The sequence below is a fragment of the Phyllostomus hastatus genome, unplaced genomic scaffold, assembly GCF_019186645.2.
Source record: "Phyllostomus hastatus isolate PE091 unplaced genomic scaffold, TTU_PhHast_1.1 phas_contig_80, whole genome shotgun sequence".
Taxonomy (NCBI): domain Eukaryota; kingdom Metazoa; phylum Chordata; class Mammalia; order Chiroptera; family Phyllostomidae; genus Phyllostomus; species Phyllostomus hastatus.
The window spans coordinates 23,374,175-23,400,980 of NW_025333960.1; positions in this window are offsets into that span (position 1 = coordinate 23,374,175).

The following is a 26,806-nucleotide window of genomic DNA, read 5'->3' on the forward strand; positions in this document are numbered from 1 at the left end:
TTCTATTAAGTTATTTTTCATAACAGGCCTTCATCTAAATGAGTAAACAACAGTAAAATAAATAGCTTTAAATTAATGTAAACATATCTCATTCAATATCTACCTCAATAATTTTCTTTAATATGTTTCTCACAAAGCAAGGAAATTATTTCCCTTGAAGTGGTAAAGAGAAACTCATGATGATTTTTTTGAATCAGAATGTGCTCTATTATGTGACTATTCTTCCACCTACTAATTTTATAGGTTTAATATACCCTCAAATCTGGGTAGTATTCCGTTGTAATTGTTGTAACAGTATATTGTCATTAAAAATTTTAACAACTACAGAAATGTCCATAGCTGTCAAAGTCAGAGACTGTATTCCTCCTCACAAACATTTAAAACAATGCTTAAAAATAGTTCATTGAAGTTTTGTGGCAGAGAGTTAAATTTTCTCACCTTAGCTTTTGTGCCACTTATCTGCTTTGATGATGACGTTCTTATAAAGGTGATGCTGAAATAGTTAAGAGAGTTAAAAAGATGACAAATTAGTAATAAAATATTATAAAAATGTAATAATCATATTATAAATGAAAATGTCATCACTACTTAAGGATTTAAGCACTTAATCATACCCTACTACATGAGTTTAACTGAAGGAAATACCATGAGAATTAAATATAGTATGGGAGAAATGTACTTTGTAGTGAGATAATTTTGTATGGAGGTATTTGATATGAGAGATTAGCACTTTCAGGTTGCTTCTTCTCAGACTCCAACACGGAGCACTCACCTGGAAATGATCTAAAGAGGCTTTCTGTGAGTAAATAACTTTCTCTTACCAGAGAGGAGGGGGAGAGGGATAATGGATGGGATAATAGGGGAAGGGCCATCAAGGAACATGTATAAAGGACACATGGACAAACCCAAAAGGGGTAAGTTCGAGGTTGGGAGGTGGGGATGGCTGGGGTGGGGGACCATAAGGGGATAAAAATGGAGACAATTGTACTTGAACAACAATAAAGAAAGGAAAAAAATAAAAAGCAACAGTTATCAGAAGAAGGGAGTGGGGATTAGTAAAGGGTAAAGGCGGGGCAAATATATGGTGACAGAAGATAATTTGACTTTGGGTGGTGGGCACACAATGCAATATACAAATCATAGAAATGTACACCTGGAAACTATATGACCCTATGAAGTAATGTCACTGCAATAAATTTAATAAAATGACGAAATACATAAGTAAAAGCAAAAAATAAAAATAAAGAGGCATTCCATGTTATGCACAACTATTCCCCTGACCAAAGAGATGAACAGATGGGGGTGGGCCCCTGTGGGAAAATGGAGGCTGAAGTCGCATTAATTTTCTCAGAGACCAACAGGAGGGACAGGAAGGACTCAAACTCAAAATGGATGAAAGACTTGAATATAAATCATGACACCCTAAAAGTCCTTGACAAAAACATAAACAGGATAATTTCAGATATCCCACATAGCAATATTTTGCCCATATATCTCCTAGGGCAAGAGAAATAAAGGAAAAAATAAACAAAATGAAATGCATCAAACTTTAAAGTTTCTGCATGGCTAAAGAAATCATCATCAAAATGAAAAGGGAACCAACTGTATGGGAGAACATATTTGCAGATGATACATTGGACAAGGGTTTAATCTCCAAAATATATAAAGAACTCATATGAACCAACACCAGAAAGACAAATAATCCAATAAAAAATAAGCAAAGGATCTGAATAGACACTTCTCCAAGGAGGACATACAGATGGCCCATAGATATATGAAAAGATGTTCTATATCACTAGCCATCACAGAGATGCAAATTAAAACCACAATGAGATATCACTTCACACCTGTCAGAATGGCCATCATTAATAAAACAACAAGCAACAAGTGCTGGTGAGGATGTGGAGAAAAGAGAATGTTTTTGCACTGTTGATGTGAATGCAGACTGGGGCAGCCACTGTGGAAAATGGTATGGAATTTCCTCAAGCAACTAAAAATGGAACTGCCTTTTGATCTTTCAATTCTACTGCTGGGATTATACCCTAAGAATCCTGAAACACCAATCCAAAAGAATTTATGCACCCCTGTGTTCATAGTGGCATTATTTACAATAGCTAAGCACTAGAAACAGCTTAAGTGCCCGTCAGTAAATGAGTGGATCAAAAAACTTTGGTATAGTTACATAATGGAATACTGTGCAGCAGAAAAGAAAGAAGGAACTCCTACCTTTTGTGACAGCATGGATGGTACTGGAGAATATTGTGCTATGTGAAATAAGCCAGTTGGTGAAAGACAAATAGTGTAGATCTCACCTATAAGAGGAATCCAATGAACAAAATAAACTAACGAACAAAATAGAACCAGAGGCATGGAAACATGGAACAGCCTGGAAGCCACCAGAGGAGATGGGGGAGAGGGATATTGGTGGAAAGAAGGGGAAGGGACTGGACAAAGAACATGTGTGAATGACCCACGGACATGGAGAATGGTGTGGGGTTGGACTGTGGGAGTGGTAGGGGTGAGATGAGCAGAGAGGGCAAAGGGGAAAATTGGGACAACTGTAACAGAATGATAATTGATTTAAAATGATTAAATGATTTAATTAAAAAAGGAAACTAGGAAGGATCAAGAAAGTAAATAAAAATTCAAAATAGAAATCTATAGTAAGAGAGGAAAATGGTGCTTTAAAAAATGAATGAAAAATAACAATGCAGAGAGGAGAAAGAAAGAAACAACTTCAGAAAGTCCCCATAGTCTGGGTTGGCCTGTGTAAAGAGTAGGTACTTCGTTTACCATCCTGAAGTGGTCATCTGTTATTTCCAACACAAGTATTGGAAATGGCATGTATAGAATATGGATAGTTTCTCTAACAAAACTGTATGCTTAATGCTGACAGTAAATAGTTCTTCACTCAATTACCAAATATCTTTGAGTGTTATTTATGTGACAGGCATATTCAAAATCTGGATGCATATATTTGAATATACATAATTCCTGACCTCAAGGGATTCACAGCTAGTAAAAAGTATGTCCAAGTCAGCCATCACCACAAAACAATTCTGCTTAGCACTGTATGGAAGGGTGGTACTCTTTGATTCATGAAGAAAGATACCAAATTTCACGTGGGAGAGAGGCAGGCTTCATGGAGGAGGAAATGGCTGAGATAATTTTAAATTTAAGTAGGGCTTTACCAATGGGCAAGCATGAAAGAATAATTCCAAATAGAGGTAATATTTGGAGCAAAAGCATCTAAATATTAGATTCTGAATAGCCTTCTACATACGAGCTCATCCTTGGGCTTATGGGTATTCTTTAAAGGATGTTCACATATTCACATATTCTTGGATTTGCACTTTAGAGTTTCTAGTATCTTGCTGGGGTTATTCTGGGAGTACACTACCAGGAGAAGAAATAGAAATAAAAATAACAGCTGGAATGTATTGTGTGCTATGGGCAAGGCACTCTCTGAAAGACTTACTGTGTAATATTTAATTCTCACAACAACCATGTGAGGTCACTTTTATTATTGGTTCAGTTTTATAGATGGGAAAATAGAGGAGTGGATTATAAGGACCAAAACTGCTGCTGCTAACTCATGATGAATATATTAGACAGCAAGTAATAAGGACTTACGTGCCAGATCCTTTGCTAATCTCTGCATCTATGCTATCATTTCTAAGTCTCACCATGATAGATGAAACCAGCCCAGAGAGATTAAGTGACTTGCCCATAATAGTTAAGTTACAGAGCTGGAACTTGAACCCAGAGCTCTCTGCTTCTCACCCAGAGGCATGGGAAGTTGAGAGTCTTGTCCAAGGGCCTCATTGGTCTCTTAACGTTAGTGGCTGCGATGCAGCAGCCTGCAACAAGGGGTGAGAATTTAGAGTGTGTGCTGTGGAGATGAGCAAAGGAGTTGGTCAGCGTCACAGACTGTACTCGGGTTCACTGAATGGCATGGAAATATACAAGTGCCATACATTAGCAGTTTACTTAAGCCCTAGTGTTATATTTAACTTAGTTTAAGAGTTTATTAACTCGGGGATGATGCACTGGCCAGAACAGACTGGCGTCCTTGGCAGAGCTCTCTCTCCTTGCCTCCCTCAGTTCCATGGAGACACACTGGTTGTCACGGCTAGTCTGAGGAGCCAGAGCCGGTCTGCACAGGCCAAAAGCTTTGAATATTCCCCACTACCAAATGCTGTCGCATATGCCTTCCTGGTATGCCAGGCTCAGCAGCTACGATAACAAGACACTCCAGATAACAGGATGTGCACAGAAACTGACAGTACCCATTTCTGACTTTATTTTCATTTTACTCACAGGTCTGGATGACTGCCCTAGGGGGGTCGGCTGTGGTCCAGGTTTCCCCACATGAACTCCTACTACAAGGACATGCAGAAATAGTGGTTAATGATGACGATATCAAGGATTATAGCGACAGACTGAAGAACTGATATTCTACCAAAAGTCCACCACAAGGAAACAGAATTAAATAATTGTGAATAAATGACAGCTTTTCTTAAGGAAGAGAAAGAATGTGAATGTTAAAAAGACCATAAAAGTTTGTCTCAAAAAGAACTTTAACTCAAGTGACAGAAGATGGAAAGATACTAATGGGGTGGGGTTGAGGTGCAGGAAGGTCCTGCAAAGTACCAATATAGGCAGCATCAGCACAATCATCCTTATCACAATTTGGGTGAAGTACCTTCTCAATAAGCCCGCCTGTATCTCTTGCTAAGCAGTTATGCGGTAAAGAAAATTTTCAGTTAGTCCCTTGAGAATATAGCTGGAGCTGCTCCTTGCTTCTCTCCAGGCAGAATATTCTGACATTGTTATTTATTTGCATTTTGTCTTGTTCTGAAGATGATTTGAGCTATCTTACAAAATTCATAGTCTATACTGATATAACACAAATAGATGAGAAAATAAACCCAGGAAAATAAGCCTGTGTGTATGTGTGTGTGTGAGAGAGAGATAGAAAAGTACCTTCAAAAAGGAGTTATTTATCTTGTAGTTTCTGATTCAACCCAAAACTTCCTTCCATAAGGTATCACAATATAAAAAAGTAAGTCTTTTTTTCGACAAAATGCAAACTTATATCTCTACTAAAAGAGAAGCTGGAGAAAACCTCTCTTGAGAAAAAGTGAATGGACAAATAAAGATTTCTCATCCCAGACAAAAGAAAATAACCTAGGAAGGGAGCCAAACACAGAAGATTCCAAGGAGAGAGATGGAAAGTAATGCCAAGAGGCAAACATAAAAAAAGATTTAGAGATCTAACTAATTAAAAATTTAAAAGCTTTATTTGTCAAAAACCTCATAAACAACCTAAATGTTCTAAGGTAGAGGACAGGTTGAAACACTCTAACTGCATTTGCAGTGTAGGTGGGAATTTGCTGAGCCAGGACAATCTTTGGCTGAAGGAGGTTAAGCATTGGTTCAAGGTCACTCAGCAAACGTATGGGCTGATATTTCTCTACCCCATAGTGCATGCTCTTAGCCATCATTTTCTTCCTCCTCCTTTATATTTTCCTGGGATTTATCTCTTTCATTCTCTTTTAAAGCTTGTTTTCTTTATTATTTCTATAAATTTTACTTTGTTTTTATATTCACTGTATTCTTCTATTGTTCAATGATTTTCCTGGTATTCTGTTAATGTTTATTGAATAAATAAATGAATATTCTAACTTGTTATTTTTGACATACAGACTTTGGTAGTCAAAAGCTACATTACATTCTCACTTTAATTATGATTTTTTTATATTCTCTTGAATTTTCAGTGGATAGAATAATCATTTTTTGGAAATAATTATAAATGTGTTTTTCTTTTTTAACAGTCCCGAGTTTTTTTTAATATCCCATGTCTTGATGTCTATGCCAGAACTTCAGAACTATGTGAAGTGACACAGGAGATTTCTGATATAGTTGCTTAGTCTATTAGTAAGAATGTGGCTGATGTTTTTCTATTAAGAAGGCTGCTAAATTGTTATGTTAGTTTTTTCTCTGTTTAAAAAAGATGTTTTAGCCCTGGCTGGTGTGGCAAAGTGGATTGAGTGCTGGCCCACAAACCAAAGGGTCACTGGTTTGATTATCTGTCAGGGCACATGCCTGAGTTGCGGGCCAGGTCCCTGGTAGGGGGCGCTCAAGAGGCAACCACACATTGATATTTCTCTCCTCTTTCTCCATTCCTCCCCCACTCTCTCTGAAAATAAACAAGTAAAATCTTTAAAGATTTCAAGTGCTTTTTCTCTCATTTTGAAGATGCTTCCTTCTATTTATGGTTTATGATTTTTTTCTAACAGGAACGGGTGTTGAATTTTATTCACTGTAGCTGTTTTCTTTTTGGGTTAGTTGAAGTAAATCTTTCTATCACTAGATGTCTTGTTGTTAATAATTTCTTGTATTCCTACTTGATACAAATACTATATGGTTGTGACAGATAATGTCAATGAAGTATGTCAAGTTTTATTTCGGTTTGCATAAAAACTACCTGGAACAAATGCTAAAATTCAGATTCTACGGCAATCCTTCTGGAGATTCTGACTCAATAGGTTTAGAGTGAGGCTGAGAATTTTATTTTTTAGAAATACCGTCTTTAATCAAAGACATGGTAATCCCACCATGATTGTAACACAGGTGATACACAGGACAAATTTTGAGAAACATGATTTAAACAAACTATTGAATTATACTTATTTGTATTTTCATTATTGTTGAAGTAATGTAAAAAAATAAAGTTAACCTATTTTTAAAAATGTTCTTGTGTTTGCTTTTATTTTAAAAACATTTTGACATATTTTTATCACTTGCTTTGCTAGCTTCATTAAATAAATTAGAATCTATTAAAAGATTTTTTAAATGATGTTCACTGTTCATAAAACATGAGAATTTTCTATTAAGAGCTTAAAAGAATTATTAGGTAAAATAACCTAATGCTGAGGTTTCATTTGTTTGAATGAATTTTTAGAGAGCTTATTTTTCATCTCTGTTAATGGTTACTGACCTAACAAAAATTACAGTGGGAGAGTAGCCTAGTTTGGTGAGAACATACCATAAACAAGGGCTCTAGCAGAATATAGAACTGGAAAGTTTATATGGGACTGCATCAAGGAGAGTCTTGAATTGGAATTTTTATGTACATTATATAATTTAATGTTATGTATGCATGTATATTTGTATGCAAACACACACACATATTTCACCCCATCCCACCTCCTGTTGTTGTATGGGTAAGGTCATGGAAATCTGAATAGGTAAGTATTGTGACTTGTTTGAATTCTAGGGCTTTTTTCTGGTAATAAGCTAAAGGACTTATGAGTAATATAATATAAAACAGATATGTTTGAAAGTTAAAACATCTCACCTCCCCCACTGCTATGTACTGATCATGTCCCTCCAAATGTACATGTTGAAGCCCTAACATACAAAGGTGATGACATTTGGAGATGGGGTATTTGATGGTAATTAGGATTTGATGAACTGGTGGGGGTGGGGTCCTTATGACTGCATTCATGCCCTTAGGAGAAGAGACCTTAGGAGAAGAGAGCTTGCTCTGTACCATGTGAGGACCTGGGAAGAATGTGGCTATCTACATGCCAGAAGGAGCTCTCTTAGCAGGAATTGATCTCTGCAGGTCTTTGATCATGGAATTTGCAGCTTCTGGAACTATGATAAAAAAAAATTACTGTTTAAGCCACCCAGTCTATGGTATTTTGTTATGACAGCCCAGGCAGACTAATATACCCACTGTATAGTTAGTTTCTGAAATGGAATGTGCAAAGGTAGCTGAGTATAATAAGTGTGCCATGTGAGATATATTTTAAAATAAAAAATAATATATTTTTAGTAGTTTAAATCACTTATACAGTCTACTGGGCAGTTTTAGATTGAATTTTACATTTATAATGATACAATAGTCTTCAGAATGACTCCCTGAATCTAGATTTTCTTATATTCTGTACAATTATAAAGTTAATTCTTTAAACCTACATTTACTTTTACCCATTTATTCATTCACTCGCTGAGCCATTCATTTATTTATTCATTCATTTTGGAAACTCACAGGCAATGAAATCGTCAGAGGCTGGCTGTCTAGTGCATATTCAATATGGCTGGAAACAAGGCACCTCAGAGTAGATGTAGGTTACGTGCAAAGCAGGAGGTCCAGAGAAAAGAGGCATTTTTTTTCAGTTGCAGTGCAGAAATCAGTATTTGAGCTGGATTTTGGTATCTCAATAGGATTTCAACAGGTGAAGATGAAGAAAAGAACAATTCAGAGATGAGATAACTACACAAGGCATAAAGGAGAAAATTTTAAGTTGTTTAAGGACAATTATATGTATCTTGGTTTTATTAGTTTAGAGTGTACATAGGGAATGTAAAGCTGAAAAATTAATTGTAAGCCATATTGTGATTGGTTTTTAATCACAAAGGTTTCTAGGCTTTGTTCTGTAGATAATGAAGAAAAATGAAAAGATTTTGGTGGCGTTATATCAGGTAACAGTAGTAGCAACAACAAACAACTTAAAGCAGACACAAGTTTTAGATCTGCTTTCAAAATAGCATTGACATCTCACTGTTCACAGGTAGTTGGATCAGCGATATTGAAGGGGAGACACTGAGGCTGTGAGCAGCCCCACTCTGGTGAAATGAGACCAGGTAAACTCACTGACGCAGAGAACAGGTCAAAAGAGAAGACAGCTGACTGGCCAAAGTCAAAATCATATATGGGTGGAGGAAAAAGAAGGTAGCATGAATTACTAAGAGAACAAGAATTATACAAAGTCATTATGTTAAATGGTGGGAGTTTAAAAAGGAAGTAGTTTAATCCTGGCTTGAATTATTCTTTGTATATTTTGTGCTTCTCTTTCTTTTCTTTCAAATTAAACTAATTTCTATATTGTTACGGCAAGAATTATTATTTTTACTTGACAATGTTAAACACTGTGCCTAATATACCACTGAAGACGTTGTTAGTTATTTAGTAACACTTGCTTATTTCTCTTGACAATATTTAAATAACCATAAAAATGATCACAACTAACATTTATTAAATTTACAATGGGCAGCTCTGGGTGCTTTACATGAATGATTTATTTAATCTTCACAACTACCAAAAGAGATTGCCAAGTGGGTAAACATTCATTAGACAGATGAAGATGGAGTAATGACATCAAAAGTGTAAGTCCTTCACCATATGGAATATAAAATTCACCTTGCATTTTAAAACTTTGTAGAAAGTTAAAATATTTTATCTCATTATTTAAAAAATTATTTCCTAAGCATATACTGTGTATATAACATCCTGTCAGATATTTTGGGGAACTTAATTTTTGCCCATAATTGTTAGAAAAGTTTTTTTTTCACTTCCAACTTTAACAATATTCTCCTTTAAAAAGAAGAAAGCTCAGATTTTATCCCCAGCAGGTATTATTAGATAGATCATTTGCAAAATCATAATTTAGAATTTCCTAATTTAGAAACATTAAATTTAAGGTTGACAGTTAAAGCCTAATTTATATTTTAAAGAAACCCAGAAAAGAACAAGTGTTGGTGAGGATATAGAGAAATTGGAAACTTTGTACTATTGGTAGGAATGTAAAATGGTGCAGCCACTATGAAAATCAGTCTGATGATTCCTCAAAAAATTAAAAGTAAAATTACTATATGATCTAGCAATCACACTTCTGGGCATATACCTCCTCAAAATGAAAACTGTCTCAAAAGAAGTATTTGTAGACCCATGTTCACAGCAGCACTGTCCACAAGTGCCCATCAATGATTAAATGAATAAACAATGAAGTATATATATGCAATGAAATGTTATTCAGACTTAAAAAGGAAGGAAATTTTGACATATGCTACAACTTGAATAAACTCTGAGAACATTATGCTAAGTGAAACAAGCTAGTCCCCAAAAGACACACACTGTAATCTTCCACTTATATGAGGTAGCAAGAGAAGTCAAGATTAGAGAGAGAATGGTTGTTGCCAGGGCCTGGGGAAGGAAAGAATGGAGAGCTGTTATTTATAAGATAAGAAATTTCAGTTTTGCAAAATGAAAAGTGTTCTGAAGGTATATCTATATGCTGAAAACTCCACTTACATTTTGCAGCTTCAGCCTTCTGTACGTACATACATGGATTCAAAACTAAAAGTACAGGAATAAAAGGTAAAACGAACAAGTGATTACATCCCAACTACAATGATGTGCTTAACTATATAAAATGGAAACTTTTAGAACGTTTTAATTAAAGTTTCCTGACAAAGAGCCTATTTTTGACTTGAAATGAGGAACAATTAATTCTACTATAGGCTTCAGTAGTGATGATAATACTGGGGCCTGATTATACTTTATAATGATAGCAGATAGGGTAATTTAAAAAATGTTTTATTGGATCTATGAAGGGATCATGGTGTGACTTGCATTTAAAAAATCTGCCTTCCAAAGAATTATCTGTGGTTTGATTATTATTATTAGGTCAAGTTATATGTTTGAAGTTGATTAATCCCTTTCTGGGGGTTATTGTCATAACTTGTATTGTTTACGATTAATCCTTTCTGTAATCTGGTTCTCAGTTATTTTTACATGCAATTGGAGAATCCATGCAATATTCATATCTCACATATAGACACATAATAGTGGGCAATAGCCTTGTCATTATCTATGGATTAATTCAAATTTGATAGAATTATCACTCTCCGGAGATAGATTATGAAAGACTTTTAAAAGAACAGATTTCCATACTAACTTTGAACTTAATCAGCTATTTCATAATTATTCCAGGACTGCTACAAGGGGTCCCATGGCTTCTTATTATTCATAGCAGCAAGACAAAATGTGTGCAACCTTTCTGCATTCTAGGAGGCGGTGATAGGTCTCCGAGAGTACCCTTCACATGCTAACATTTCAGAACGCTATTATTTTGGTGTGGTGGTAAAAAAGAAAAGCGACTTCCAAGATTCTTCAGTATTCTCTTCTTTCTTTATTCTCAAAAGCATATCCCATGTAACTAAAATTCTTATAGTGCTTCTGCAGTTATTGAACAAATTTTCATTTACAATGTTTTGCTAGTGAAAACATTGAGTTTTTCCCATTTGAAATGGAAATACAAAATAAAGTTTACCCCTTTGCCTACTTTGTTCATATCCCTTCAGCTGCAGTTAACAGATTTGATTCCAAATTTGCTGGTTATTCACAACCACCACATAGGACCATATTTCCTGGTTTGCTTTTTTTCCTTTCCTGCTTTTAGTTTTGATTTTTGATACTTTACATGTTTAAAATAAGACATTTTTAAAAATTAAATTACATGTGTAATTTATGTCTACTTCTAATATTTCTGATTATGTATTGCAGTGCTACCGGAAGCAGATATTTAGTTGCATAGGCATGTATGAATTCAACTAGAAGTATTTTCAAGTCTTTATCTTGAGATAGTAATCTAATTCATGAAGACGTGGGAAGATATTTTGTGTTTTCAGTTCATTACAATTGGCTTCTGTAACTTTTCCATAAGAGTACCATAAGTTTATGCAAGTCAAGGATTGTCTTTCCCTGGTATGCCGATTTTGTAAAAGCTGAAAAGGTTATTCTGGTGTACAGACAGATTGAAGAACCAGTGCACTTGAAGTTTATCCAACAATGCACGTGGACAGCAAGGCATGTGCGCAGCAGTGGGGTCCCTGTGCACTGGTGGCACACAGAACTAGCTGACAGCTGGGGTTCTCTGGGTAGGCCTCAGCATTTATCTTTAGGATGTTGCCGTTTTGGACCCCAAACTGAAACCTATTTGCCATCTCCTGGTCTAAAATGTTTTCTATCTTTGCACAGTGATTATAATCTTTAAACACTTTTGGACAAATCTATTCTCTGTGTAGCTATAAAGAGTATCAAGTGAACGTGATATTCCAATGAGTTCATTTTTCAGTTAATGAAAATATGAACTTGATGCTCTTTTCTGGAAATAATTCTCTTTTCATTGTCAATAACTTCAGCTCACATCCAGAAAATACATTGTGGGTAAATTTAGTAATAATTGGTAATATTTTCTTTTTTGTTCCTCTACCTAAAGAATGTAGCCTTAGTGATTAAGGACACAAACTTTGTATTCAGAGGGTCTCAATCCAACCTGTAGCTCTTTTGCTTACTCTGTGACCTTAGGAAGGTTACAGAACCTCTTTGTTGTCTCAGTTTCCCCATTAGCAAGTAGGCATGTAAGAGTTGTGAGAAACAATGCATGAGGAGCAATTAATACTCTACTAGTGGATAGGAGATCCTCAACAATTGTGGGTTATTTTGATAATAGTAATATAACTTAGAATTGTTGTCTTATATCACTTTTCCTCAAAATGTTCTTCTTTGACAGTAGAAATTTCAGAAATTTCTTGTTTGCTTTAATTGATATCTAAATAAGCATTATTTATCATTATTTAAATGTATAGTCAGCTATGTCTATAAAAAGATGATTATTACTTGGTTCCAAAACTCAGAATATCTCTGGATGATTTTATTTTATTCAGTCATCTATCCTTTCTCTATATACATCTACCCAACCAACCATCCATCCAGCCAGCCATCCATCAATAAGTATTTGATAACTGCCTTCTGTGGGCCCTGTACTGGTGAAACAAAGATAAACAAAACACATTATCTATCTTTAATGATCTCCCTTTCTTTTATGGTAGATACAGACTGGTAAACAAGAAATTGTAACACCGAGCGTTAAGTACTTATGAGGTGACTATGCGGGGATTATATAAAAAGGCACAGAGGATGGGTTTTAATGCCCTGAAGGTTGGGGAAGGCATTCTGTTTTTTAGGTAATGATACATGTACTTAAAAGGAATTTTAAAAGTTAACCTCAGCCAAAAATTGGAGTACATAAATGAATTCATTGCCTTATGGAAAACACTTAGGACAAACCCGGCCTCTGTCAAAGCTAAAAGAGAGAAACTTCTTTTTCAATCTCATGGCTATTTTACTTCAGGCAGCAGAACACACTGATTATGGCTATTTGGCTGCCTCTCTGTTCTGTTTTTTTAAAAGGTGCTGGTGTATTTTATACAGCTGAGTTGAATAAATCCCAGTGCTTACCACTATAATTTACTGCATGTGAAGCTGGCTTGTCCCCTCAATCACAGAAGAAATTCACCAGGGAAAGTTTCCATCCCAGTTTTACATTTCAGAAATAAATCATTTTTTCTGCACAAAACACATACAAGGTTGTAAAATTTAGTCTAAGCATTAATAATTATCTTAAGTCTTATAAATCCTGGGTTATTTTATAGTGTGGTCACAGGATTCTTTTTTTAAGATCTTTTATTTTTATCTAGTAAAATGGGCCATTAATTATATAGTACTTATTGTTTTGAACTTTAAAATCTGTGTGTTTCTATGTTTGCTTGCTAATGCAAAATGTTAAGATACCTGTGCTCAGAATTTTTTTTTAAGTCAGTGTCCCTGGAAACAAATAATACTATCTATCATTGGGAATGTGCAGGATACTTAATGTATCAGTGAGTCAGTAACAAATCTGATTTAAAAGAAAGAATAAAAACATCGTAAAACCCCAGAAAATCACTGCTGCTGGTACACACAACCATGCCATTAAATTCAGAGCCAATGGGAGCAAGCCCACGACAACTGCGTAGGCTGATGACCATGAGGCTCGCCAACTTCATTCCTGTTTGTTAGTTGTCTTTTTTTCCTATTTTGTCTGTTTTTAAAAACCCTTTTTAAGAAATGTCCTTGGAATAGTTGAAATAATGAAGAACTAACTTGCTCTTTATTTATGAACTGGAAACCAGGAGACTCAATCTGCTTTGGGAATGTAGTCACTAAAACACATGTACATGACTATTTGGATAGAAGGAGCCATTGTATATGAAAGAGTTGGAATCCCTTTATTATTTTTGAAGACCACCAATAGGGCTTTCTAAAGAAAGCCTTTCCCAAATCCTCCATAACCATAATCCAGTCCTGATGAAACAAAAAAAGGGAAAGCGGAAGGCTAAGTGCTCCATCTAGAGTACAAAAGAACCAAGTTAAACAACTGAGAGAGATGGTTCAGAAAAAGGCTTTCTCAGAAATACCCTTTGTATGAGATACAGGTGGTACAATGATGAAACGCTATTTTCATTGCTTGCAAATTTAGAACTTGATTTTTGTTCATTGAATTAGGATTCAATTAGAATTCTTAGAATTTCTTGCTTTTTACAGTATTTCTTAAACATTTCTTGCAAATGTTCTCTTTTTTTTTTGATTCATCAATGTAATCATACATAACAATGAAATAATTCAGCTAATCCCCTAAATGTAATAAAGAAATTATAAAGGTCACCTGAATATGTTGACATAGCACACATGTCAGCAGTTTCTTAATTATTCTTTAGTACAATATATTAAAAATATTTTATTTTTATTATTAATGTAGCATTGGCTGAATTGGAAATACTGAATATTGTAGCATCTCTCATATTTGTCTTTTAGAGGGCCATGCTCAAAAAGTGTTTGCATTTTTTAGATATTTGATGTGTTTTTCCTTTCTTTTCTGGCAGTAATCATAGATTTGTCATTTACTACAAAGCTAATAAAATTAAGCTTTAGGATTTCTCACTCCCGTGCAGTGTCATTTGAGTGGCTGTGGGCATTCAGAGTCTTGCTAACTCACAGTTGAGTTGAGTGTACTTTAGTGGGATTATTTAGTTGACTCATAGTTTCTTGTGTTTGTAATTAAGGTAATATTAGTTGTGCTAGTGTAGGAATAACTTGTAATATTCTCATCCTCTGATATGCTGATACTTTGCAACACAAGTATTTGGATAGTAGAAGATAAGAAGCATAAGCAGAACTTTGCCTGTGGAAAAGTTTTCCAAATCATTCAGTTCACACACACACACACACACACACACACACACATCATTTGTATATATAGTTCATATATACATCATTTACATATATAGCATTCATATATGTGTGTGTATACAAATGCTATTTATTGGGAATTGTCCCAAATTTGAGAACAATCATAAAAATTTACATTAATATTACCCAAAACAAGCTTGAAATTGAAAGAAATGTTTCTAAATTATCAGTGATAAAAAATATCCCTTACTCATGCTGAGATGATTTAGAGGAAAACTAAATTAGCTATGTTTAAAAACTTATTACTGTAGGAATAGATGATCAAGAATATGGAGTCCTGTAAGAAATAAAATGCAAGAAATAAAAATACTATAGAGGTATATCAGGTTATTAATGAATAAAATGCTATGTCATTTTTGTTTTTATGTAATGTTTATTGTCAGGTTTTAAAAATTTATCTTTTGTTGTGATTTTTTCTCATTCTAAATAATATTCACTTTGCATCCAATTTCGTATTTTTTTTTAAAGAGGCCACGCAAGCCTATCCTGGCAATAATTGTTACAGTGGCTAGAAATCCAGTTTGCCATAAGTAGAATATCCAATCTTCTAGCTTAATTTCTCTTTTTCATGGCTCATCTTTAGCCATTTCTCTCTTTAATGCATTCTATCAGAAAATGAGAACTCAAACTCCTCAGAAATTAATCAAGCACTTTTTAAATAGATATGCTAAGTAGAGTAGTTGCAGGGACTTCCACAGAGAATTCCTTTCAGATTTCCCCTTTCAATAGGTAAACAACCAGACTTCTTTTTCTCTAAGGTTGGTGCAGGCTTTTGGAAAGACTACTTCTAGGAAGACTGGAGTATTTCTGATAACCAGACACTCTGATTGAGAAGAGTTTTATACTTAAAAAGAAATTTAAACTTGGAGTCTTTGTAGTCCTGAGTCATTATCAGTTGATCAGTTGGTATAGTGTGGGCTGGACCGCTACACTTTCACTATGGTGAGAGGCTACAAGAGAATTTTTAAATGTATGAGTGACATTCAGAGAACAGTAATGATAGTGATAGATTGAACTACTTTGTTGGAAAAAATTGGATTGGTGAATATTAAATTTTTAAAAAGCCTAAAATATTTTCTACAACCCCCAATTTCTATGAACTCTAATTCCTCTCTGTGCATAGCTAGCTAAGAATTGTGTTCAACTTGGAATCCTAGAAGGCACAGTAAGTGCCATGTTTCAGCAACATAAATAATTAACTGGAGAAGCACATGCAATATTCATAGCTGGAAATTAATACAGTAGATTGCAAAAGGGGAGAAAATATCTAAAAATTGAAGAAAAATAAATCCTTTAGCTTATGACAGTTCCTTCATTTATTTATATAATCAATTCAAAAAAAGGCTATTCATCGTAGGCCAGTGACAAATGGTAGATATGCTAGGTTGTAGCACAATTGGACTGTGCTTGGTATGTGATTGGAAACTATAAGGAATTCAATGATTTCGGTGCATTCTGCCAGGATGTAAGCATTAGGAGCAGGAGAAGTGGGAATCATGTTCTGCTGTTTTATTTAGTGTCACAACCTGCAAATGATTTATTTTACTGAAGGATTTACACTTTTGTGCACTTTTATTCAATCAAAAGTCTATTGAATAAATAAATATTTCCTGGCAGACGTTGCTTTTCTGACCCTAGCCAGTACCAGCTGCAAGATATAGAGCACAGGACACCACCAGTAGTGACACTAATTAACATCATAAAGCTTTATCAAAGAGTGGTATGAGATAAAAAACAGCTGCTATTTACATGATGCAAGTGATTGAATATAGGTTAAAAGAACAATGTGTATGATATCATTTCTCTTGTTGGACACACAGTCTGTCCTCAGATGTTCCTACTTGTCTGAAGGAAAAAGTGGGATTTCCACCCCCTGCCCAAAGCCCCGCCTTTTAAAACCTGTTTGGTAGGAGACTCTAAGAGCTTTAGTCCCTTAGAAAGCAAAAGGTGGATTACTTCCATGTCTGGGGCTTCATTAGGATTTCGGAGGAAATGAAAAGTGGTTTGATGTGAGGCTGAACTAAACCCACCAGGGGTAGGATTTTAGTGCTAACCTGCTCGTTGTGCTGATGAGGTGACTTCAGGGCAAGCTCTAAAAGACGGCATTGTTCAGTGTGTGGCCCCAAGAACAATGATGTGCAAATTAACTGTGTCCAGTCACTCAGAAAACCTGTCATCATTGTCTGGCTCTCTGACATTACCTCTCCTGCACTCTTTCCATTTAGCTCAGAAAGTAAAATGGATTGAAGCGAAGAAGGAGAAGCTGCGGAGATCTAGCAGCAATTTCTTTTCCTCAAAAGGAAGAAAAAGGGTATTTACTTTTAATAGGAAAGTAATACTGTAGTTTAAAACCATATTTGCTATAGATATTAATCATACTTTAAAGCATTTAGAAGTGAGATAGTTCAACTCTTCCTAGATATCTAGAAATTTGTGGATGAGCTGTTTCTTAATCACAATGCTTTCTTTCTCCTTTGTTACTATGAGTAAATGTTAGTCACATTAGTGTCTATAAACATTAATTAAACATGAATACTGTATCCCAAATGGTTGTTATAATATAGTGCATATGTAATGAGCAACCTAGGGAATAATTTAGACATTATTGGAAAGGGTACTAAAGTATTAGGCATGTACGATGCTGTTTCATACACAGAGCCTGTGTTTTACTGGCGTTAACAACTCCTGCATTAGAATCACCAGGAGATGAGTTGTCCAGAATAAACTTTTTTGGCTAAGTTTTACCTCTGAATTTCCAAAAGTTAACTAAGATTTTCAAGATAACTCACAAACTTTAAACTGAGATTATAATTTAAGAAAACAAATGAAGACTATGTCTAATGAGTAAGATTAGACAAAAAGTAATCTATTCTAATTGAAAATCTGTATGTGCATACCAAGGACTTTTGAAGATTTTTGGATTCTGTCCTTGAATATCATTTCTTCATGTAGCTAATAATTCATCAAATATGTTTCCAGCCCCTAATATATGTCAGGCATTTGGTTAGGCATTTTATAAAAGAATGGCTGTATTATGTTTTCTAAATTTCTAACCTATCAATAGCAATTTACCCAATCAGTAAAAATACTGAGTTGACTCAAAGTGGAAAATTATCAGGTAGGCTGGAAATAGTAAGAGAAATGGGAAGAATTTACCAGTGTATTTCCCAGACCATATAGAAGGGAGGAGCCTTTGCCTTTCAAAGCAATTATTCTGTCACATAGCTGGCAAGGTAAAGGTAGTAACTGCAAGTTAGCATTTATTTAGTATAAACTATGTGCTAATTTTTTTATGTGCACTGGTGGCTTATTCCACAAATTAGTGTTGCAAAGTTATAATTTTCTTTGAGTGAGGAAACTGAGGCTTAGAGAGGTTAATTGATTTGCTCAAAATCACATAAATAAACCCTGCAGCCATAATTTGAATCCAAGTCTTTTTAGAGCCCATGACTTCCATATATATGGAATAAATATGTATGTGTTTAGAATAGCTTAATGCCTTTAGCTTTTACAGCCTCTAACTCAGGGGTGTCCAACTCATTTTCACTAGGGGCCACATCAGCCTCGCAGTTGCCTTCAAAGGGCCGATTGTAATTTTAGGACTGTATACATGTAACTACTCCTTAACTAGAGGCAAGGAGCTCAGCACTGCCACTGCCACCGGGTAGAAACAAGGTGCTGGGCTGGATTAAAAAAGGTGGAGGGGAAGATTGAGCCTGTGGGCCTTGTGGTTGCCACCTCTGCTCTAACTCTGGCCCCATATTTACCCAAAATCCTCTTCTGATTTACCCAGAACTTCCACTAAATATTTTCCTTGCAGGGAAGAATATTCTACCAGTAATTTTGAATAGTTGATCCCTTTGGACACTGTATATTTTAAAAATTATAATAAAGCAATTTTGCATTGTGATTTATACTGCCTCCTCTTACAAATTTGATTAATATGGGTTGGCCCCTCCAATATAGGCATTACCTCTACATACATTTGCAAATGATTTTTTTCTCTTTAGAATTCAGGATCAGATCTTAAAACAAGGTATTTTTGGCATGCAAGTAAAATTTCTACTTTATCATTGTTTATATTCTGAGAAATAATGTAGCTGCTTAAAAAAAGAATAACAAACTTACAGAGAAGTTTTAAGTGGAGTAGAAAATAAAGTTTTTTCCTGAAAAAGAAAGGAATACAAGGCATCCAAATTGGGAAGAAGTAAGTAAAATTGTCACTGTTTGCAGATGACATAAATTTATCTATCGAAAATTCTAAAGACTTCACCAAAAATCTGTTAGAATTAATAAATGAATTTTGTAAAATTGCAGAATACAAAATTAATATAAAATCAGTTGTATTTTTATATAGTAACAAAAGTTATCTGAAAAAGTAAAGAAAACAATCCCATTTACAATAGCATTAAAAATAATAATATACTTAGGACAAAGTGGAACCAAGAAGTGAAAGACCTATGCACTATAAATGGTTAGATATTGATACAGGATATTGAAAGAGCAAAAATAAATAAAAAGAATACCCAGTGCCCATAGATTGAAATAGTGAATATTGTTGAAATGTTCCCATTACCTAAAGCAATCTATAAATTCAATGCAATCCCAGTGAAAAGTCCTATGGCTTCTTTACCATAAATAGAAAAAAAATCTTAAAATTCATATGGAACCACAAAAGACACCAAATATCCTCAGCAATGCTGAGGAAGCAGTACGAAGATGGGGGCACTGCACTCCCTGAATTAAAATTATACTACCATAGTTTACAGTACAGTGATTAAAAATTTGGTACTGGCATGTGGAAGAAACAAAGATCAATGAAACAGAATGTAGAACCTGGGAATAAACCCAGATATATATGATCAGCTAATCTTTGACAAGGCTGCCAAGAATATTCAATGGTGATAGTCTGTTCTGTAATGGTTTTGGGATGTCTGGGTGTTCACTGCAAAAGAATAAAACTACTCACAAAAAATTAACTCAAAATGGATTAAAGATTTCTACATAAGGCCTGAAACTGTAAAATTCTTAGAAATATGGAAAAAGCTCTTTGTCATTGGCCTTGACCATAAAGGTTTGGATGTAACACCAAAAGCACAAACAACAAAAACTAAAGTCAACAGATGGGGCTATATCAAACTAAACTTACGCATAAATAAAAGAAACAAGCAATAAAATGGAAAGGCAACCTACAGATAGGAGAAAATAGTTGCAAACCATACATTGGATAAGGGGATAAGTATCCGAAATACACACACACACATATACACATATACATATACATATACATATACATATACATATACATACACACATATTATCTATATATATAATTCAGTCACAAAAAAGGGAAATCTTGCCATTTACAACAACACAGATGGATGTTGAGGGCATTATGGTCAAGAGAAATGTCAAAGAAAAACAAATATCATATGACCTCATATGAGGAATTAAAATAACTGAACTCATAAAAATAGTAGATTTGTGGTTACCAGGGATGGGGGGAGGGAAAGATGGATGAGGTAATAAAAGCTTACAAATTTCCAGTTTAAAGAAGTGCCTATAGCTTAATAATGTATTATATATTTGAAAATTCCTATGAGATTAGATCTTAAAAGTTATCACCATACACACAAAAAGTAAGATGATGAATGTATTAACTAACTTTATGGTGGTGATCATTTGATATATATATATATATATATAATCATTTCACTGTATACCTGAAACATATATAGTATTATATGTCAGTTAAATCAGTAAACTGGGAATAAAAGAAAAATCATAAACTACATTGTGGTATATATGCAACTGATGATGTTCTTTAACAGTGTATTTTAGTAAATTTTTGCCTAAATTAATCCATCTCAATTTAATGGCTGTTTAACTGATGATGCTGTCTTATCAGAGATTCTACTACATTTAGAAAAGTGTTGAATCTGGAAAAAAGTCACTTTCCTGTGTACAATCTACATAAATGTATGCATATACACAGAGAGTTGTGTATAAATACATCACTTACACAAGTGAATGACTCAGATGCTTTGAGTGTAAACAAATCAAGGAGCTAAGTGTATTAAATACTTTGGAAAATTGCACTATCATGTTTGGGCAACTAACTCTAATTTGTGGGCCCAATTAGGGATTTGCTGCTTGACTGTGGAAAATTTAAACCTGACAGAAAGCAGAAATAATTCTGGGAAATACAACTGCTCTATGCTTGTGGACTCAAGTGGAGGAGTTAAGCTTGTTTATTGGTAAACAATAATTTTCAAAATTCCTTCAAACTTTTGGATTGATTTCCTAGGGCTTCAGTAATCAATACCACAAACTAGGTAGTTTAAAACAATAAAAATTTATGGTCTCACAGTTCTTTTTAACAAATGTTTTAAAAGATTTTATTTATTTACTTTTAGAGAGAGGGGAAGGGAAGGACAAAGAGAGGGAGAGAAACATCACTGTGTGATTGCCTCTTTAGTGCCCCCTACTGGGGACCTGGCCCCCAACACAGGCACGTGCCCTGATTGGGAATCAAACTGACCACCCTTTGGTTCGCAGACCCACACTCAATCTGCTGAGCTACACCTGCTGAGGCTCATGGTTCTTTTTTAGAAATATTTTATTGTTTATGTTATTACAGTTGTCCCAGTTTTCCCCCTTTGCTCCCCTCCAGTTCTGAATGCTAGAGGTACAAAGTCAAGGTGTCAGCAGTGCCATGCTCTCCCTGAAGGCTCCAGGGAAGAATACTTCATTGCCATTTTCTAGCTTCTGCTTCCATTGTTACATCGCCTTCTTCCTGGCGTGTCTGTGTATCATTGTCTCATGGTCTGTGTCTCCAAGTCTCTCTCTTATAAAGATACCTGTCTTTGGATTAAGGGTCTACCCTAACCCGATATGACCTCATCTTACCTAATTACACTAGCAAAGACCTTATTTTCAAAGAAGGTCACATTCTGAGATTCTGGGTAGACATGAATTCTGGGGGGGGATGTCACTATTCACCCAGTACATGTTCCCATTCTGTTCTGAGGGTACGTTCATATTCAGCTTTTCACCTCTTCCCTCTGCGTAGAGCATTTTCCTCATGAAGCTCTGTACTTCGAGGTTGCTCCCACAATGAGAAACTGTAGTGATGTGGTTCCTTCCTCCTGTGACATTCTCACGTCGGTTAAGAGCCTATTTATTTTATAGACTAGAATGCAGTATTTCTCCAACTTTTCACTATCAGAAGACGCTTTTATTTTTTCTCATGAGCCCCATTTTTTAATGTATCATATAAATTATAACCATGTAGTAATTAATTCAACTACTCATGAAATTAGTCAGAGATTATTTAATGTAATTTCTTATAAACAAGGAAGCTCGCCCCTTAGCCTACACAGGTTTGCTGTACATCCACGGACGCACATACGCTTCTTGTCAGGCATTTTGAAGCTCCGCGCTATAACCCTATCTGTTGACTTCCAAAGTGCGAATCGCTGTTCTAAAGATTAATGATAAAATTGCAGACTGATGAAAATAGCAGTGAAAATTTTTATCAATTTTCAGTGGACAGGGATTCACCAAGAAAAGTTCCCATATCGTTATCTATTTTTAATGGATGTTTGCCGTTAAGGGCTGCTGCTAAGTAACAATATGTTAGGTAGAAATTAGATGTGGAAAAGCTTTACTTTTCCTTCTCCAGATTTGTGATCAGGAGAGGGGTGGACAGAGAAAGATGCAAGGAGCTCAAAAAGGCATTCAAAAAACATAATAGCAAAGACATAAAATGTTACTTATTTTATAAAACAGAGGATAGTTTTAATAGTTTACATTTGTCTAGGTGTTTTAATTTAGAATATTTTCATATATTTGGTAATGCCAAAATTCTGGGTGTAAAATACGTTTTATTTCCCATAATTTCATAGATGAGAAAGCTGTGAGTCATGGGGTTAAGAGACTTACCTCTCGGCTGGCTGGATAGTACAAAGCAGAAATGAAATTCCAACCAAGGCCATTAGCACTCACATCCACTGTTCTTTCCTTTGCCGCAGTTAACTCTTGCTAATAGCAATTACTCAAGCATTGTCCCTCACATTTTGAACACTGTTACAGGGTCAAAATAGGAGCACAAAGCTGAAATTTATGAATATTTCAGTTCTAATTTCAACAGACCTTTGACCTTTGATGTTTGTAAACTGGTGTGATAACATTTGCCCTACTTCTCTTGTGGGCTGAGAGAAGGAAGAAGGCACAGAAACTGAAACGAAGGGTGAGACACCATGTGGGCAGGAAGAGAAGAGAGTGCCTGTATGAGTGACAACTTTGAGAGTCCTATAAGGCACAGCTTGTGGCTGTGTTTCCTGAGATTCCTTTGTTTCCTTTTGTACTTAATTAAGCTGCTTTTGTTGTTGTTTCATGTGATCAACATACCCTGTTCCAAAGACACCGAGTTTACAGTCTGGTAGAGAACACTGACATTAAACAAGTAGTTTCACTAAAGTATGATAAGAGTAGGGGAACCCCCAAGAAGAAGACTATGTTAAGATGCTATTGTTCATTTGTTCTGTTAACCTAAAAATGCAAAGCCAAAGTGAGGGGCAAGACCCATTTATTTAAGATCAAAGAATAGCTATCCAGGAGGTGCTGATTCAGACAGAAACTCAAATAGTGTTCTGATTAGAGGGTGAAGGTAAGGGTTTTTATGAGAAAGGGGAAGGAAATAATTACATAACTAGAAGAAAGGAATTCCTAGTGGTGCTCATAAGCCAAGGAAGGAATTTCTATAGGTGCTAATAAGCTGCTATTCTTTAACTATGCATGATGGTGCCAATTCTAAATAACATTCATAATCATGGATCCTTTTGGCCAGGAGGTCTGCTTTCCTGTTCACTTTGCAAACAGCTATTTGGAATAAAATGTGGGTTGGGCTCAGTCCGAGAGTTATTTGGTGCATGCCAAAGATTTGCAGGATTTGAGGAATAAGATGTGCAAGGCAGTTCCTCTGGAATGTCTGCGCTAGCTCTGTTTTTAAATGGCTCCACTTACGACATCTTGTCACAGTTCTTTACCATAACTTATGTCCAGGTCCATTCAAAATCTGTATTCAACAGAGATCCCGAACTGTGTGAAGAGGTGCTTCCTGTGAAGTCATGGTGGTTTAGAGGAGAAGGGTATTAAGCAAGGAGACCCATTTAATTCCTTTTTAATGCAGCAGAATGGGAAATGGCTTGTTGCCTTCCCTTCCCAAGTCTCCAATATCTTTTCTTGTTTATTACCTTATTCATGAACTATTATCATTGGTTTTCTCTTGGAAGTTATTTGAGAAAGGTAAAAATAAAACCTTTCTTTCATGTTTTTTGAACTTGAGGATACTTCTTGTATTGTGAGAAAAAAAGAAGATATATGTATGTATGTATGACACTTGTGTAAAGGTGAAAGTCGCTTAAAATACAACATTATAATTTTTTATCAATAGGCATCTTATTAAAATTCTATTATGCTGGAATTTAGACATGATGAAGCAAACTGGAGAGACAAAACCCATCTGCACAAAAGGCAATGTATTAAATGGTTTTAAATCAAGACTCCCTTGTTAGCAATAAAAAAATGACATTTTTACATGTGACATAAAACAACTAGCAAACAAAACTGTAATCATGGGATTATCATTAGCAAATAAACTTGCTTGGATTTATGAAACCATAGATCTGTCGAGAAACATCCATGTGGTAAGTAAAGGAAAAAGAATTCATATAAATTTATATGAAATTTTGTTATGCAATGAATGATTTATTACAACTTTATTTGTATTAACCCAGATGGTGCCCAATTTGGATATGTAACCCTGCATATGTGAGATGCTTTATAAAGACCGCACATCTATGTTATGCAGCAGGACTGCATGCCAGGACAGCATTTCACTTCAGAAGGTCCATGCCAACACGAATATAGAAGAAAATGACATTTTACTTGCTGGAGTAAAGAAACTGCAGTGCAAACAATAACAACAATTGAGCAATCAGAGAAGCGATTAGAAAGAATTCATTCTAAATGACAGACCACAGTGGACCTATGAAACATGACCCAGACAAAAAGAAACTTTGTTTGAAATGACTATCCTCAATGTTTCTGCTATATAAGTCTTTTTATACCAGCTGTCTTTCTACTGTTTATTAAGAGAAAATACCAGAGTGATTCAATCTCTTTGTTGGTATTCTTACTGACTTTGTTGGTATTCTTACTGCAACTCAGGTGCAGAAGAAACTACTCTGGACTATTAAACTATCCTAGACTATACAATTTCAAATTCTTATTAGCAGATCTACAAATGTCAAATAATAGAGCCTATTTTTCTATGCCCTTTATATATTTTTAAGACGTTCTTGACCTAGAGCTTTGTGGTGCTTGTAGACCCCATGAATGGGGCTTCAGTTTTTCCATGTAAAACACAAGTTGATTAAAATTATCATCTGTTTTCTAAGTTTTATTTTTCTGTGCCACTTGAGTAGTTGTAGAGTTTTCTTATACTGGGAGTGTTTTTATTCCTTATTTTTTAAAAAATCCTCATTTCAGGATATGTTTATTGATGTTTAAAGAGTGACAAAGGGAGACAGACAGAAACATCAGTATGAAAAAGAAACATTGATCAGTTGTCTCCTATATGTACCCAAACAGGGATTGAACCTGCAACCTTGGGTATGTGCCCTGACCAGGGATCAAACCTGCATCTTTTTGGTATAAGGGACAATGCTCCAACCAGCTGAGCCACTTTGGCCAGGGCAATTTTTTTATTCATAAGAATGATTGTTCTTGTCGCAGGTTCGATTCCCAGTCAGGACACATGCCTGGGTTGCAGGCCACGACCCCCAGCAACCCACATTGATGTTTCTCTCTCTCTCTCTCTGTCTCTCCCTCCCTTCCCTCTCTAAAAATAAATAAATAAAATCTTTAAAAAAATGAATGATTCTTCTTTGAGTAAAAATATTCTGTTAAACAATATTATTTGAGTAAAAAATATTTTTTTTAAAAAGACAACCAAATAGCTGAATCTAGATTTATTTAATCAATCAAGAATAACATGGTAATATACTGAATCAACAAGATAGCTTCCATTAGCAACTTAAAGAAAAACAAAATTGGAAGGAAGACATTTAGAGAGTAGCAAAGTATTTATGTATTTTTATGTTAAATAAATAAAATCCTTTTACCCAGTCTAAGAATGGAAAGTACAAAAGAAAGTAATGTTGCCTATTAGGAGGATTTTTCTTTTTCATTTTGCAATATGGTTCATCCACTTGTCTTGATTATTCTACCTTAGAACGAGGCTGGGCCATTTTGACCAGTTAAAATCAACCTGTTGAGGGGAATTCAAATTCACTTACAATAACCTTTTGGCAAAATAAGGATGAGAGTAATGTGAAAGCTGCTTAGAAAGTCTGACATCTGGACAGTCAGTGCACAAAAATACATACAAAATGATCAAAAATATTTCAAAAGACTATCTGCCCAATGATGAAACTAAAGCAAAATTCTTTCCTGTTTTTTTCTTGCATGGGCATACTAGTTTTCTAAGGTTTCCATAACAAATGACCACAAACGTGGTGACTTCAGACAAGAGAAGTTTATTCTCTCACAGTTACGGAATCTAGAAATGTGTGATGAAGGTGGTGCTGGGGCCATGCTCCCTCCAAGGGCTCCAGAGAAGAATCTGTACCTCTCTAGCTTCTGGTGGCCCCTGGTGTTCCTTGGCTCATGCAACATCACTCCCATGTCTTGTTTCCTCAGCCTCAAATTATCTTCTTTTCTCTATCTATGTCTTCCTTTCTGCCTCCTATAAGGACACTCATTGACCTTAGGGCCCACCATAATCCAACATGATCCTCATCTCAATCCATCACT